Consider the following 16,268-nt stretch of genomic DNA (forward strand, 5'->3'; position numbering starts at 1 on the left):
CCTAAGTCTGCTGCTGTTCACCCTGTTGAGCCATGACTGTTGTGCTAGGTTTGCCACCAACCATACTGTGAAGTTCACAGATGATACAACAGTAGTGGGCCTTATTCATGATGACAAGGTGGAAGCTTACCACAAGGAGGTTGAGGGGTTGGTGAACTGGTGTAAGGAAAACAGCCTAGTTTTAAATACCGGAAAAAACCAAACAGATCATTGTCGATTTCAGAAAAGGCAGGCAAAGCCACACTACTCTGTTCATGAATGATTCACCTGTGGAGATAGTTACCAGCATCAAATTCCTGGGTGTGCAGCTAACGAGTAGGCTGGCTTGGTCGCTCAGTAGTGAGGCACTGATGAAGCGGGCACAGCAGCGCCTGCATTTTCTGTGTCGCATGAGAAAAGCACATCTTCCTTCCCCTGTCCTGACCACTTTCTACAGGGGGACGATCGAGAGCATCCTGTCATACAGCATCACAGTCTGGTTTGGAAGCATCCCTGCTTCAGACAGGAAGGCGGTGCAGAGAGTGGTGAGGACAGTTGAAAAGATCATGGGCAGTTCCCTCCCTTCCAGCCAGGACATAGCACAGAAGTGTTGCCTGAACAGGGTCCGTAAAATTATCTGGGACACTACTCATCCTCTTCACAACCTGTTTTCCTTGTTCCCTTCTGGGAGGAGGGGGCTTCGTGGTACCCGTAGCAGAACATCCAGATTCAGCCACAATTTCATTCCATACATACAGCATTAACCTTGTGAACGCTCAAGCTTCCTCCTTCTGTTATATATTCAAGATGGACAGTATTTAATATTCATTTGTTATGTATATGTAGGGGTGTGGGTCTATACATATGTTGTATATAGTATGTTTTGGTGTGTGTCATATATGTGTTTCACTTTGACAGCGGGCAACTAAATTTCATTTTTGATGTGTGCCGTTGTGCCCACACCAGTGAAAAAAATGACAATAAAGGTTATCTCTTAGTTGAAGCTGAGAAATTGTCTTCGAGAGTGATTAAAGGCCCCAACTTAGGACACATCTAGGTTGCATCAAGAGAGAGAGAGAGATTCAGGGTTACATTAAATGATAGTGCCACTCTATACTGCACTGGTGAATACTTTGGGAATATCGCATCCAGTTCTGATCACCATTGCAAGAAGTGTTATATCAAAATATGTTTTACCCTCTACATGGTTTCTCTCTTCCCTTAAAAAATTAACAGAACCCACAAAGGTCTGAGAATCAGTGTCTTCAAATTTATCAAAGTAGCAAACTTCCTCAACCCCCGAAATACGTTTGTTGTTGTTGTTGTTGTTGTTGTTAGTTGCAAAGTCTTGTCTGACCCATCACGACCCCATGGACAACGTTCCTCCAGGCCTTCCTGTCCTCCACCATCTTCTGGAGTCCCTTTAAGCTCACGCCTACTGCTTCAGTGACTCCATCCAGCCACCTCCTTCTCTGTCGTCCCCTTCTTCTATTGCCCTCCACCTTTCCCAGCATTAGGCTCTTCTCCAGCGAGTCCTTCCTTCTCATCAGGTGGCCAAAGTATTTGAGTTTTAGCTTCAGGATCTGGCCTTCTAAAGAGCATCAGGGTTGATCTCCTCTCGGACTGACCGGTTTGATCGCCTTGCAGTCCAAGGGACTCGCAGGAGTCTTCTCCAGCACCAGAGTTCAAAGGCCTCAATTCTTTGGCGCTCAGCCTTTCTTATGGTCCAACTTTCACAGCCATACATTGCAACTGGGAAGACCATAGCCTTGACTATACGCACTTTTGTTGACAGGGTGATGTCTCTGCTTTTTAGTGTGCTGTCTAGATTTGCCAATTTCCACCTTGGTTGTAATTTCCACCTTGGGCCGATGTTCCTGTCTCTCGGAAGCTTTTTAACATTTCAAAAGAACTTTGTTGATTACCATTTGTGAGTCCTCTGTCTGAGCAGGAAATAGATAGCCCCACATCTTAGTGTTACATTTGATACAATTCATTGGTGTTACATTTTATACAATTTATTGGTGTTACATTTTATGCAATTTATAAAAGAATAACCTTTATTTATTTTCCTTTTGTTCCGTGCAAGTGGCAGGCAGGTGTGCTCACCTGGGCAGCTCCCTTTGCACGCATCGCCGCTGCTTACACAATGGAGCTTTTGCACATGGGTGTGAGCCCATCACTTGCGCAAGTGTGAAAAATGGTCACAAGTCACCTTTTTTTCCCCAGTGGCGTTTTCACTTTGAGCGATCATGTTGTACGTTGGCCTGTATTTTGTCTTTCTGACTAATGGGACCCTCTGCTGGTGTGGATGGGTGGGGGCCCCCACTTCCAGTGGGGTGACATAGTTTCTCAAGATTAAAACCTTATTGGGCAGGGTTGGGGAATGATTGCCCTGTGGATAGAAAAATCCTGTCCCATTCCGAGACGGGATTAAGACATTGCAAATAAAATGGAGGCTAAGAACCTGGAAATAAAATGGAGGTTGGATGCTTAGGAAAGAAGGTTGAATGATGGGCAGAACCAACAACAGTATGTAGCTCTGGGACAGCTGACAAATCTGACGAGTGCAAGGATTTTTAGACAGTTTTACAGCATTTTGTAACTTGGAGGCTTGCTTTGTGTGCTTTTGTTATTAGATTTGTTTAGCTTGCTTCGCAAAGGCTGGCAAAGGGTCTGAAATACTGGCATCCCTGTGTTTTAATCCTGTCAAATGAATGCAATTAATTTTACCTCCTTATCTTTAGTCTGTCTATTACCTCCGTTGAGCTCTCTTTGTGAATCCACAGGCCTGGTTCAATGTTTCTGCTTTTTTGCAATAGGCAGGGGTTTCATGAGTAAAATATGGCTTCTCTATTTCTTTTCCTGAGTTTTATTCTTATGATTGGGGGGGGGCATAGTAAAAAGGATTCAGCAGGTGCGTTGTTACCACAGCCCTTTTATGACTTGTGGACTTCAACTCCCAGAATTCCGCAGCCAGCAAGTCATATAAAGGGGCCGGTCATTCCACATTTCTGTAAAAGGGGGTGAAGAGCTGCCAACCTCATTGTACTTTTATGTCTAGTTTAATGAAGAGAGGGGCAAGGGGGGACATGACAGCAGTCTTCCAATATCTCAGGGGCTGCCCCAAAGAAGAGGGAGTCAAGCTATTCTCCAAAGGTCTTGAAGGCAGGACAAGAAGCAATGAATGGAAACTCATCAAGGAGAGAAGCAACCTGGAACTAAGGAGAAACGTCCTGACAGTTAGAGCAATTAACCAGTGGAACAACCTGCCTCCAGAAGTTGTGGATGTAATGTCTAGTTTAAAGAAGGCCCGGGGGGACATGATAGCAGTGCTCCAGTATCTCAGGAGCTGCCCCAAAGAAGAGGGAGTCAAGCTATTCTCCAAAGCGCCCGAAGGCAGGACAAGAAGCAACAGATGGAAACTAGTCAAGGAGAGAAGCAACCTGGAACTAAGGAGGAATTTCCTGACAGTGAGGACAACTAACCAGTGGAACAACCTGCCTCCAGAAGCTGTGAATGTTCCAGCAGTGGAAGTTTTTAAGAAGAGACTGGACAACCATTTGTCCGAAATGGTATAGGGTTTCCTGCCTGAGCAGAGGGTTGGAATAGATGACCTCCAAGGTCCCTTCCAACTTTATTGTTGTTGTTATTGTTATTGTTATTATTATTATTATTATTATTATTATTATTATTATTATTATTATTATTATTATTATTATTATTATTATTAGTATTATTAGTATTGTTGTTTGTTGTTGTTATTGTTATTATTATTATTATTATTATTATTATTATTATTATTATTATTATTATTATTTATTATTATGATGAAGAGTGGAAGTCACTTTTTACTATACTTCTTTTCTTTTCCTTTAACTCCTTTATCTCTTTTTTCTCCCTCCCCCACCCTTCTTCGCCCTTTTCACTCTCTCCTTTCCATTTCCCTTTGCCTTTCTGAGTTTAGCTGGCCTTACTGTAATTAACACCACCAATAAAAATTAGATATCGAAAATGAGACACAAAGAAGAGGAGCAAAGTGAGCGCAGTGACTCAGTTTGATTTTCACCTTTCTGATAATCCCTCTCTGGGCTGTGTGTCATAATGGCAGGAAGAAACAGTTACATGATTGTCTCTGTGTGTGTGTGTGTGAGAGAGAGAGAGAGAGAGAGTGAGTACAAAGCAGAAGAGTGTTACTGAACTGGGACTATGGAACATCTGTCTGTCTCAAACACTGCATTCTCTAAAGTAACAGAAAGATTTAACATAGCAGAGAAGCTTGTCCTTGTTTTACAGAAGGGAAAAAAAATGTTCAAGTACCTGAATTAGAAACCCGGAGGAATACCGTGGATGCTGTGATAGCTCTTGTTTTGCCACCCGAGATTTGTAGGCAGTAGTGCATGCTTCAAAGGGTGGCTTTATTGGACTGGAAACTATGGTTAGAAAGAAAACCATCCGTTAAGGGCCTGGAGACTAAACTATATGAAGAACGGTTGCAGGAATTGGGTATGCCTAGTCTAAGGAAGAGAAGGACGAGGGGTGACAGGATAGCAGTCTTCCAGAATCTCAGGGGCTGCCCCAAAGAAGAAGGAGTCAAGCTATCCTCCAAAGCACCTGAAGGCAGGAGAAGCAAAGGATGGAAACTCATCAAGGACAGAAGCAACCTGGAACTAAGGAGAAACTTCCTGACAGTTAGAACGACTAACCAGTGCAGCAGACGTTGCCTTCAGAGGTTGTGAGTGCTCCATCACTGGAGGTTTCTAAGAGGAGACTGGACAGCCACTTGTCTGAAATGGTATATAGGGTCTCCTGCTTGAGCAGGGGGCTGGACTAGAAGACCTCCAACGTCCCTTCCGGCTCTATTCTGATTGAAAACAGAAGTCCCTTATCACTGAAAGCGATACACTTTTAATCAGGATTTGACTGTTTTGAAAAATCTTTCCTTAATGACCTGGGAAGGAAGGAAGGAAGGAAGGAAGGAAGGAAGGAAGGAAGGAAGGGGCAAAGGAGAGAGGAAAGAAGGAAAAAGGGAGGGGAGAGAGTGGAGAGAGAGTGAGAGAGGAAGGAAGGAAGGAAGGAAGGAAGGAAGGAAGGAAGGAAGGAAGGAAGGAAGGAAGGAAGGAAGGAAGAAGGGAGAGAGGAAAAAAGGAAAAAGGGGAGGGGAGGGAAAAGAAAGTGGGGAGGGAGGGAGGGAGGGAGAGAGGGAGGGAGGAAGGAAGGAAGGAAGGAAGGAAGGAAGGAAGGAAGGAAGGAAGGAAGGAAGGAAGGAAGGAAGGAAGGAAAGAAAGAAAAACTAAGTTCAAAAAGGTAGGCGTGCAATTTTCCTGGAACCAAACTGAATCACTCTTCTGTTCTCGGAGATCCATCAGAAACGGCTCCTGAGGATTCCTTAAAACTTTTAGGTTGGGGGGGGGCATCTTCCCAGCACTGCCAGCCAAGACGGCTTCACTCTGCAACTGCTGCTTTGGTCCCCTCTGTTTTCCTACTAGACAGGTGTAAAAATCGTGTGCAATAATAGCACTTCTAAAAGCAAAAGGACGGGAAGGAAAATTTGAAGGAAACTCTGCCTAACCCATCTGTTTGCTGGGAAATTAACCACCAGTGAGGGAGCAACTAAGGTCTGCGGCGTTTTGCAGTTGAGCTAAAGACAACCATCGCAGCTTAATTAAGCTGCTAAATGCTAAGCATTTGTTTTTAAAAAGAGAGAGATAACATTATTAATAGTGCGAGCAAATAAAATAAAATAGAAGGAAGAGGGAGGGAGGGGGAAGTCCTCCCAAAGACAAAACGAAGTACGTCAGATAGAACAAGAATGTCCCACTTTCGGGAAGCGTTCTACTATAAATCTACTCTGCCCTCTTTTCCAGAGAATAATGTCAGGCGCTGCAGACGGAGAGACCGATTAAGGATATTGAAGGGATTCTGGAAAACAAAAATACTGTATAGAAAGATATCCAGTTTTGGTCACCACGAGGTAAATAAAGATGTTGAGACTCTGGAAAGAGTGCAGAGAAGAGCAACAACGATGATCGGGGGACTGGAGGCTAAAAACATATAGGGAACGGTTGCTGGAATTGGCTAGGTCTAGTTCGGGGTTAGGGAACCTTGGCTCTTTTATGACTTGGTGGACAGTGGTGGGATTCAAATATCTGAACAACCGGCTCTCTTATTGGATGCAGGGCTGGGCCTCCGAGGCCTAGTAGAATGGACTTCCGGAAACGGCATCCATGCACTTCTGGTAGGCCGTTCTAGGCATGGGAAGCCTCCTCCAGGCCTCCGAGGCCTAGAATGGACTTCCGGAAGTGGCATCCACGCACTTCCAGTGGGCTGTTCTAGGCTTGGGAGGCCTCCTCCAGACCTCCCAGGCCTAGACTGGACTTCCAGAAGCAGTGTGCATTCAGCCGGTTCTCTGAACTCAGCAAAATTTAGCTACCAGCTGTGCCGAACTGGTGCGAACTGGTTGAATCCCACCACTGCTTGTGGACTTCAATACCCAGAATTCTTGAACCAGACATGCTGACTCGGGAATTCTGGGAGTTAAAGTCCACAAGTCATAAAAGAGCCAAGCTTCCCTGCCCCTGGTCTAGTTTAATGAAAAGAAGGACTAGGAGTGATATGATAACAGTCTTCCAATATTTGAGGGGCTGCCCCAAAGAAGAGGAGGGTCAACCTATTCTCCAAAGCACCAGAAGACAAGACAAGAAGTAACACATGGAACTAAGGAGAAACAGCCTAGAACTAAGGAGAAATTTGCTGACAGTGGGAACAATTAAGCAGTGGAATTCCTTGCCTCCAGATGTTGTGAATGCTCCAAGACTGGAGGTTTTTAAGGAGAGATTGGACAACCATTTGTCTGAAAGAGTTTCCTGGCTGAGGGGCAGGTTAAACTAGAAGACCTCCAAGGTCCCTTCCAACTCTGCTATTCTATTTTTCTGTTATATATCTTGATGAATGAAGGTGACTATACAAGTCCCAGGATAATGTTGTAGGAGCCAATCTCTGAGTCGGTCACCGGGACCAAAGGTTTATTCGTCCAAGCTTTGGGGTTCATGCTGGAGCCCATGCGTCCTCAGGGAATTTCTCTCTAGGAGAATGTTCTCTCAAAGCAGAATAGCTTTCAGCTATTCTATGTGCCCCTCAAACACTGGAATACTGCCGTCATGTCACCCCTAGACCTTCTTTTCATTAGACTAGGTAGTTCGGTAGAATTACAGTGTGATGATCAAAACTGGATGCAGTATTCCAAGTGTGGCCTTACCAAGACATTGCAAAGTGGTATTAACACTTCAGGTGATCTTAATTCTCTCCCACTGTTAATGCAGCCTAGCACTGTATTGGCTTTTGGGCAGTTGCAGCACACCGCTGGTTCATATTTAAGTGATTGTCCACAAGGCTGCTTCTCTCCTTGATGAGTTTCCATCCGCTGCTTCTTCTCCTGCTTTCAGGGGCTTTAGAGAATAGCTTGACTCCCTCTTGTTTGGGGCAGCCCCTGAGATATTGGAAGACTGCTATCATCTCAGCCCTAGTCCTACTTTTCATTAAGCTAGACATAACCAATTCCTGCAACCGTCCTTCATAGGTTTCAGCCTCCAGTGCCCTGATCATCGTTGTTGCTCTTCTCTGCACTCTTTCTAGAATCTCAGCATCTTTTTAAACATTGTGGCGACCAAAACTGGATATCATACTCCAAGTGTGGTCTTACCAAGGCATTGTAAAGTGGCATTAACACTTCAGGCGATCTTGATTCTATTCCTCTGTTGATGCAGCCTAGGAATGGGTTGGCTTTTTTGGCAGCTGCAACACACGCCTGCCTCATAGTTAAGTGATTGTCCACTAGGTTGCTTCTCTCCTTGATGAGTTCCCATCAGTTGCTTCTTGTCCTGCCTCCAGGCGCTTTGGAGAATAGCTTGACTCCCTCTTCTTTGGGGCAGCCCCTGAGATATTGGAAGAGTGCTATCATGTCTCCCCTGATCCTTCTTTTCTGTAGATGTCACATAAACGTAGCATAGAATAATTCTCAAGTGATAACATCACCTCATATTTACATTGGTAAATTAATACTGTTGTCAATATGATCTAGAAAAGTCTTAACTCTAATAAAGGCTAACAACGTTGGCAGCTTAATGTCACAGCAACCTTTTCCTACCCTTTTGAAATACTTAATTTCATCTCACAGGCATTTCTGATCTTTTTAAAAAATATGTTTTTTTGTTTTTTTGAGAATGCATTATCCATAATGATTTTTTTCTGGCCTGATGTTAATTCATTTTTTTCCCCCTTCTTACGTGACTGTTACTGCTCACCCGCTTCCAAATAAACAGATTGCTGCAAATGGTTTTCTGCAAATACGCCCTTTGAAATGTACATTTCCCTAATAAGTACTTTTTTTTTTCTATGCAGTTTCCTCTAACACATGCCTTCTTTCTGCACTTCTTTTGTTAGGCTGTGAATTGCATCGCAAAAGATGGAAAACTCTGGAATTCTGGCAAGGACCAGCATTGGCATGTTTGATTCATGCTAATTGCTCCTGTCTGAAAATGGGGAAAAAATTCTCGCCCATCTCTGCTCTCAGCTTAGAGCTTCTATTGAGGGATAATAACCATTGTTGAAAGAAAAAATCTTCATCAGGGTCCAGTCCAAGCCAGGAATAAACAAAATGGAGACTGCTTTAGAAAGAAGGTTTCGGTTTATTGAAGAGAAGAACCACAAGACATGTGGCTCTGGAGCAGCTGACCACATGTAGCTGGGTTTTTATACCTTCTTGGGCTTTGGTGTTTTGGAGTTGTTTCCTGTTCCTTTGGCATGAACTTTGACCTGAGCTTTTTTTTTATTAAAAAGTTTTACAATACATTTTAAGCATAAACTCCTTCCCTCCCCCTCCCCCAAACTTCCCCTCCCTTCCCCCCCCAAACTTCCCCTCCCTCCCCCTCCCCCCCCCCGACTTCCCAGAGCTGAATACAGGGTATTGTCTTAACAAGCTGAAGCTAAAATATGCCAACCATCTATAATTACACTTTAAATCCTATCACGCTTTAACTCCACTTAAACATAACTAACTAATAATCTTATAATTCTAATACTCATTCAAATGCTAAATGAAACTTTTTAGTCCCATATTTATTCTGAATATACTCCATCCATCTGCTCCATTCCAAAATATATCTCTGTTGCGTTTGTTCTTTCAAATATGCTGAAATGTTTGCCATTTCTGCCAAGTTTGAAACTTTTAAAGTCCACTCTTCTATAGTAGGCAGTTCCTCCTTCTTCCAGTACTGCGAAACCAAAAGTCTTGCTGCCGTTATTAAATTCAACATCAATTTAGTTTCTATAACGGTACAATCTGTAATAATACCCAACAGAAATAACTGTGGAGAAAACCTTATCTTTTTCTTAAATATCTTCTGCATGTTCCACCAAATTTTAATCCAAAAAGCTTTAACTTTTTTACAAGTCCACCATATATGATAATACGTTGCATCCTCACAACCACACCTCCAACATTTAGGCTGATCATTCGGATACATACATGCTAACTTTTTAGGATCTAAATGCCATCTATAAAACATTTTATAAAAATTCTCTCTTAAATTTTGTGCCTGAGTAAATTTTACATTCCTGACCCAAATTTCCCCCCCAAGTATCCATCGTTATTGGCTCCTGAATATTCTGGACCCGACCTGAGCTTTTGAGTGTGTCCTTTCTGGTATTCTGATGGTGATGGGTTAATCCTATTATGTCCTAAAGATCATATCCTGCTTCTCTGGGGCTGGGGTTGATGGCTATGTCCTGTGTTGGATTTTTTGGGTGAGGAGTTGTTGGTTCTAGGGATCTTTGTCTTTCTAATCCCATCAGCTCCAAGCTTCCTGGCTCCAGTCTTTCTGAAAGGATGATCAAATCTGCATTTCCAGAGAGTTGGCCTCTGCTTGGTTCCTGCTTCAGGGAGGGAGACTCGGAGCTGTTTGTGCTTAAGATTTTTCATTATTATTTCTGTGGGGAAATATAATATTCTGTCCTTTTTAATATCCCCTCCCCCAAAAATATTTCCTTCTCTAGGAGGGTGGGTGGGTGCTGACTTCCAACACCATCATCAACCTCTTGAGGAGGAGGAGGGTAATCTACCAGAGAAGATCCCCCTAACAGCTTCCTTTTCTGATGGATTCAACCTTCAACCAAGACTGGCAACAGAAATGAATCACTTCCTTATCAGGGCCCTGTGAGATCTTGCAGCTGAAGACAACAATAATATTCTTTAAAAAAAAAGTCTTAGAAGAAGATACTGTTTCATAGAAGAAATATGTCTGTTCCTATTGCAAAAAGACCTTTCTCTGGCTCGTGTATTTCCAAAGACATAAATATTCATAGAATCTGCTCTAGGTAACATAATAATGCTAATAAATCCATCCTCATGAATAGGTCCTGAGAAAGAAATAAGATGCTTTGTACCGCAATGAGCCCAAGGAAAGTAAAAGAGAAACACTGCAAACCCACTCTGGTCACAAGGTCTGCCTTCTTCCTATTCTCCTTACTCTCTCCTAAGATTATTCATTCCATTGGACTATTCCCTTGACTTGATCTACCTACTGTACCTATCCACCTACCTACCTTTCTCTCATCTATCTATCTATCTATCTATCTATCTATCTATCTATCTATCTATCTATCTATCTCCATCATCCATCTATATCTATCTAGATTAACTGAGAGATAGATAGATAGATAGATAGATAGATAGATAGATAGATAGATAGATAGATAGATGATAGATAGATAGATAGATTTTCTCTCATCTATATGTCTGACCTCTCATTTGTCTCTATCTCTCTATATCTTATCTTACCTTATCTATCTATCTATCTATCTATCTATCTATCTATCTATCTATCTATCTATCTATCATCCATCTATATCTATCTAGATTAACTCAGAGATAGATAGATAGATAGATAAGATAAGATAAGATAAGATATAGAGAGATAACAGAGACAAATGAGATTAGAGATATAAATGAGAGAGAATTTATCTATCTATCTATCTATCTATCTATCTATCTATCTATCTATCTATCTATCTCCATCATCCATCTATGTCTATCTAGATTAACATAGATAGATAGATAGATAGATAGATAGATAGATAGATAGATAGATAGATAGATAGATAAGATATAGAGAGATAAACAGAGACAAATGAGAGTTTAGAGATATAGATGAGAGAGAATCTATCTATCTATCTATCTATCTATCTATCTATCTATCTATCTATCTATCTATCTATCTAATCATCTCTATTATCCATCTATATAGCTAGATTAACTCATAGATAAATAGAGACAGAGATAGATAGATGAGAGAATCTATGTTGATCTAAATACATCTAGATGGATGATAGAGATAGATAGATAGATAGATAGATAGATAGATAGATAGATAGATAGATAGATAGATAGATAGATAGGGCTGAACTATGATTGTAAGTCAAGGACTTCCTGTATTGAAGTTTTGCAAGAATTAATCTTGGCCTGCTCATGGCTAGACTCAATTCTGACAGTTCTGAGTTTTGGATGAAGGGAATTGCTGGGGAATATTAATTTATTTATTTTATTTTTATTTTTATTCCATTTATATCCCGCCCTTTGGGTGTGTGCGTGAGTGGGGCAGCACACCTCTCTCTCTGTCTCTGTCTCTGTCTCTGTCTCTGTCTCTCTCTCTCTCTCTCTCTCTCTGTCTCTCTGTCTCTCTCTCTCTCTCTCTCTGTCTCTCTGTCTCTCTCTCTCTCTCTCTCTCCTTTGACAGGCATCTCCCTGCTCTCTCTGAGAAAGAAACAAGCATGATTTATCTCTGCCAACCTACCCAGGGTGGAGGGGGACACACCCTGAGGGCCTCCCAGCCAGTTCCTCCTCCCGCCTTGAGTATGTGGAGAAGTGGGAGCCAGCTTCGAGATGCTTGCAGCTGCCATGAACTCTGACAGGGGAGTTGGCTAAGCTGTCCCCTGTTGGCTGATGATTTATTAAGCATTATTGATACCTGTGACAATATTTCCTTCTGTCCACTCAGCAACTCGGCTGCAAAGTAATGATTGATGATTTGTGGAAGTTGAAGGTGGTTTTTTTTTTCTCTCTCTCTCCCCAATCTGGGATATTTCTTGGCTGCCTGCAAAAATAAAAGAAAGGGGAGTTGGGAGGGATACTGGCCTTCTGACAGATTCTTCTTCAGACCAGAAGAAGGATTTTGGAGTAGTGAAATCTAAGGGAGGGAGGGAGGAGGAAGAAGGAAGGAAGGAAGGAAGGAAGGAAGGAAGGAAGGAAGGAAGGAAGGAAGGAAGAGGGAGGGAGGGAGAAAGGGAGAGGGGAAGGAAGGGAGGAAGGGAGAGAGAGAGGGAGGGAGGGAGGAAGGAGGAAGGGAAGGAGAAGGAAGGAAGGAAGAGGAAAGAAGGAAAGGAGAAAAAGGGAGGGAAGGTGGAAGGGAAGGAGGGAGGGAGGAAGGAAGGAAGAAGGAAAAGGAGAGGGAGGGAGATAGGAGAAAAGGAGAAGGAAAGAAGGAAGGAAGGAAGGAAGGAAGGAAGGAAGGAAGGAAGGAAGGAAGGAAGGGGGAGGGAGGGAGGGAGGGAGAAAGGGAGAGAGGAAGGAAGGGAGGAAGAAGGAAAAGGAGAGGGAGGGAGATAGGAGGAAAGGAGAAGGAAGGAAGGAAGGAAGGAAGGAAGGAAGGAAGGAAGGAAGGAAGGAAGGAAGGAAGGAAGGAAGGAAGGAAGGAAGATAAATAAGATTTTACACTTAGGCAAAAAGAGCCAAATGCACAGATATAGAGAAGGATCTAGGTGTCCTGGTGAACAACCACTCAGATATGTGGGCTGTGCTCCAGCTACCAAAAAGGCCAATGCAGCCCCGGGCTTTTTTTGCAGAGGCATAACTTCAAGATCACGAGAGGTAAGAGCACTACTTTATACTGCACTAGTGAGGCCACACTCGGAATGCTGCATCCAGTTTTGGTCACCATGATACAGAAAGACGTTGAGACTCTGGAAAGAGTGCAGAGAAGAGCAACAAAGGTGATCGGGGGACTGGAGGCTAAAACATACAAAGAACGGTTGCTGGGATTGGGTACATCTAGTTTTAATGAAGAGAAGGACAAGGGGGGACATGACAGCCAATTTCCAATATCTCCAAAGACCCTGGAACTAAGGAGAAATTTCCTGACAGTTAGAACAATTATCCAGTGGAACAGGTTGCCTCCAGAAGTTGCGTGAACTCCATCACTGGAGTGTTGGAGCATTCACCGATTCTGGAGGCAGGTTGTTCCACTGGTTAATTGCTCTAACTGTCAGGAAGTTTCTCCTTAGTTCTAGGTTGCTTCTCTCCTTGATGAGTTTCCATCCGTTGCTTCTTGTCCTGCTTTCAGGTGCTTTGGAGAATAGCTTGACTCCCTCTTCTTTGGGGCAGCCCCTGAGATACTGGAAGTCTGCTATCATGTCACCCCTCATTCTTCTCTTCATTAGACTAAATATGCCCAATGCCAGCAACCGCTCCTTATATCTTTTAGCCTCCAGTCCCCTGATCATCTTTGTTGCTCTTCTCTGCCCTCTTTCTAGAGTCTCAACCTCTTTTTTACATCATGGTGACCAAAACTGGATGCAGGATTCCAAGTGTGGCCTTACCAAGGCCTTGTAAAGTGGTGTTAGTACTTCACCTGATCTTGATTCCATCCCTCTGTTAAGGCAGCCTAGCACTGTGATAGTCTTTTTGGCAGCTGCAGCAGATGGCTGGCTCCTCTTTAAGTGTTCTTTCATAACCTGGTTTCCTTTTAGCAATAATTCTTCCAAAAATAATTGCTCTCCCTAATGAATTCCCCCACACGACATGGCCGCAGTGAGAAGCAACTATACCAATGGGACCTCATTAAGGAAGAATCTCTTTCAGCAGTTGGAAATGTGTCTTCCCCATTTCTGGCAATCTGTCCGAGTTGCCATTTAGGAGGTCAACCCCTTTCAGGTTCCGCATCGAACTTTTGCTTGTGCCTAAACTTTCAGGAATCACTCCTTACAACTTTTCACGTTCTGACAAACGTTGGATTGCCAAGTTCTTTAGAGGTGCACTCTAATGGAGGCCTTCTTGATATCACTCAATTTTTCTGCCTTTGGCAATATCTGTGGATTTCGAAGGCTTTGGAGAGAACAAGACATGTTTCTTGAAAAAAAAATATATGTCTAGGAATAAGCCAGAGTAACCAGGAACCAAGAATGAAAACAGCAAATAAAGCAGTTTTCTAACGTGGAGAGGATGTCTTGGGATTCCAGACTGTATGAAAGATATACCGCCCTGAGTCCTAAGGGAGAAGGGCGGTATATAAGTTTAATAAAATAAATAAATATACGAAAGGAGGAAGAGGTCAAAGAGCACGAGGCAAATGCAGAAGGAGATGAAGAGATGAACTACAACAACATCAAAAACAATTGAGGCAAGACAACAGAACTTTGTGTCTTCCTTGACATCTGAAGCTGTAAAGGGGGGGGGGAGGAGGAGGAAGAAGAAGAAAAAAAAGAAGAGGAGAAAGAGGGGAGAAGAAGAGGAGGAGAAAGAAGAAAAGCATAGGGAGGAGGAGGAAGAAGAAGAGGAGCAGGGTGAGGAGGAGGAGGAGGAAGAGGAGGAGAAAGAAGAGGAGAAGGGATGAGGAGAAGAGGAAGAGGAATAGGAGGAGGAGGAGGAAGAGGAGGAGGAGGAGGAGGAGGAGGAGGAAGAATAAGAAGAAGAAGAAGAAGAAGAAGAAGAAGAAGAAGAAGAAGAAGAAGAAGAAGAAGAAGAAGAAGAAGAGGAGGAGGAGGAGGAGGAGGAGGAGGAGGAGGAGGAAGAAGAAAAAGAAGAAGAAGAAGAAGAAGAAGAAGAAGAAGAAGAAGAAGAAGAAGAAGAAGAAGAAGAGGGGGAGGAGGAGGAGGAGGAAGAAGAAGAAGAAGAAGAAGAAGAAGAAGAAGAAGAAGAAGAAGAAGAAGAAGAAGAAGAAGAAGAAGAAGAAGAAGAAGAAGAAGAAGAAGAAGAAGAAGAAGAGGAGGAGGAGGAGGAGGAGGAGGAAGAAGAAGAAGAAGAAGAAGAAGAAGAAGAAGAAGAAGAAGAAGAAGGAGAAGGAGAAGAAGAAGAAGATGATGATGATGAAAACCTCTGGTGGCAGAACAAAGCTATCTCTGGATCCTTACCCCTACTCATCATCTCCTTTCAAGATTCCTAAATCCCTCTGGCTAGCCATCACCATATAACGGAGAACAGTAATCATGTAAGGTTTATGAGTAATTATAATTCCTTGCTTGCAGATGGGAAGTGAATCACAGTTGGAAGGACAGCAATTACTCCATGCAAATTCTCAAATCTATATTTAGTTTAGATTACACTATATCAAAAATACAGCAGTAATACTGATGCAACCCCACGGAAATAATTGAAAATCTTCTGCTCTGTTCACAAAGTCATTATCTCACATTTTAATTTTTTTTTAAAAAAATATGTTCTACTAATGGTTTCTTACTCTAACTGCCATGCAGAGCGTAAAATTTAACAAACTAGCTGATCTACACAATAATGAAACTCAACAAGACAACAGAATTCCAGGTAATTAAAATAATGTTTAAAAAAGCAAGCAATGTAACAAAAAATAATGGCAGCAAGTGAAGGTCTGATACAGAAAATTACATCAAATGCAAATTTCATGCTTAAAAGTGGCACTAGAACTCACCCTCTCCTGGTGATTGGCCCAAATTCACCCAGCTGGCTTTCATGCCTAAGGTGGGACTAGAATTCGTCGTCTCCTAATGAGTGGCCCAAAGTCACCTAGCCAACCTTTGTGCCTAAGGCAGGACTAGAACTCACCATCTCCTAGTGATTGGCCCAAAGTCACCCAACTGCCTTTCATATTTAAGGTGGGACCAGAAATCACCATCTACTGGTGATTGGACCAAAGTCACCCAACTGGCGTTCAAGTCTATACTGTCCCAAACAGGTGAATGTCCAGTCTCTTCTTAAAAACCTCCAGTGATGGAGCGTCCATGATTTCTGAAGGCAACGTTTGTTCCACTGGTTGATTGTTCTCACTGTCAGGAACTTTCTCCTTAATTCCAGGTTGCTTCTCTCTTTGATCAGCTTCCAACCACTGCTTCTCATCCTTCCTTCTGGTGCTTTGGTGAACAACCTGACCCCCTCTGCCTTGTGGCAGCCCCTCAGATACTGGAATAACTGCTATCGTGTCTCCCCTATTTCTTCTTTTCTTTAGACTAGCCAAACTCATGTCCTGCAGCCGTTCTTCGTTATGTCT

This window comes from Vipera berus (genome assembly GCF_964194415.1).
Source record: "Vipera berus genome assembly, chromosome: 3".
Taxonomy (NCBI): Eukaryota; Metazoa; Chordata; class Lepidosauria; order Squamata; family Viperidae; genus Vipera; species Vipera berus.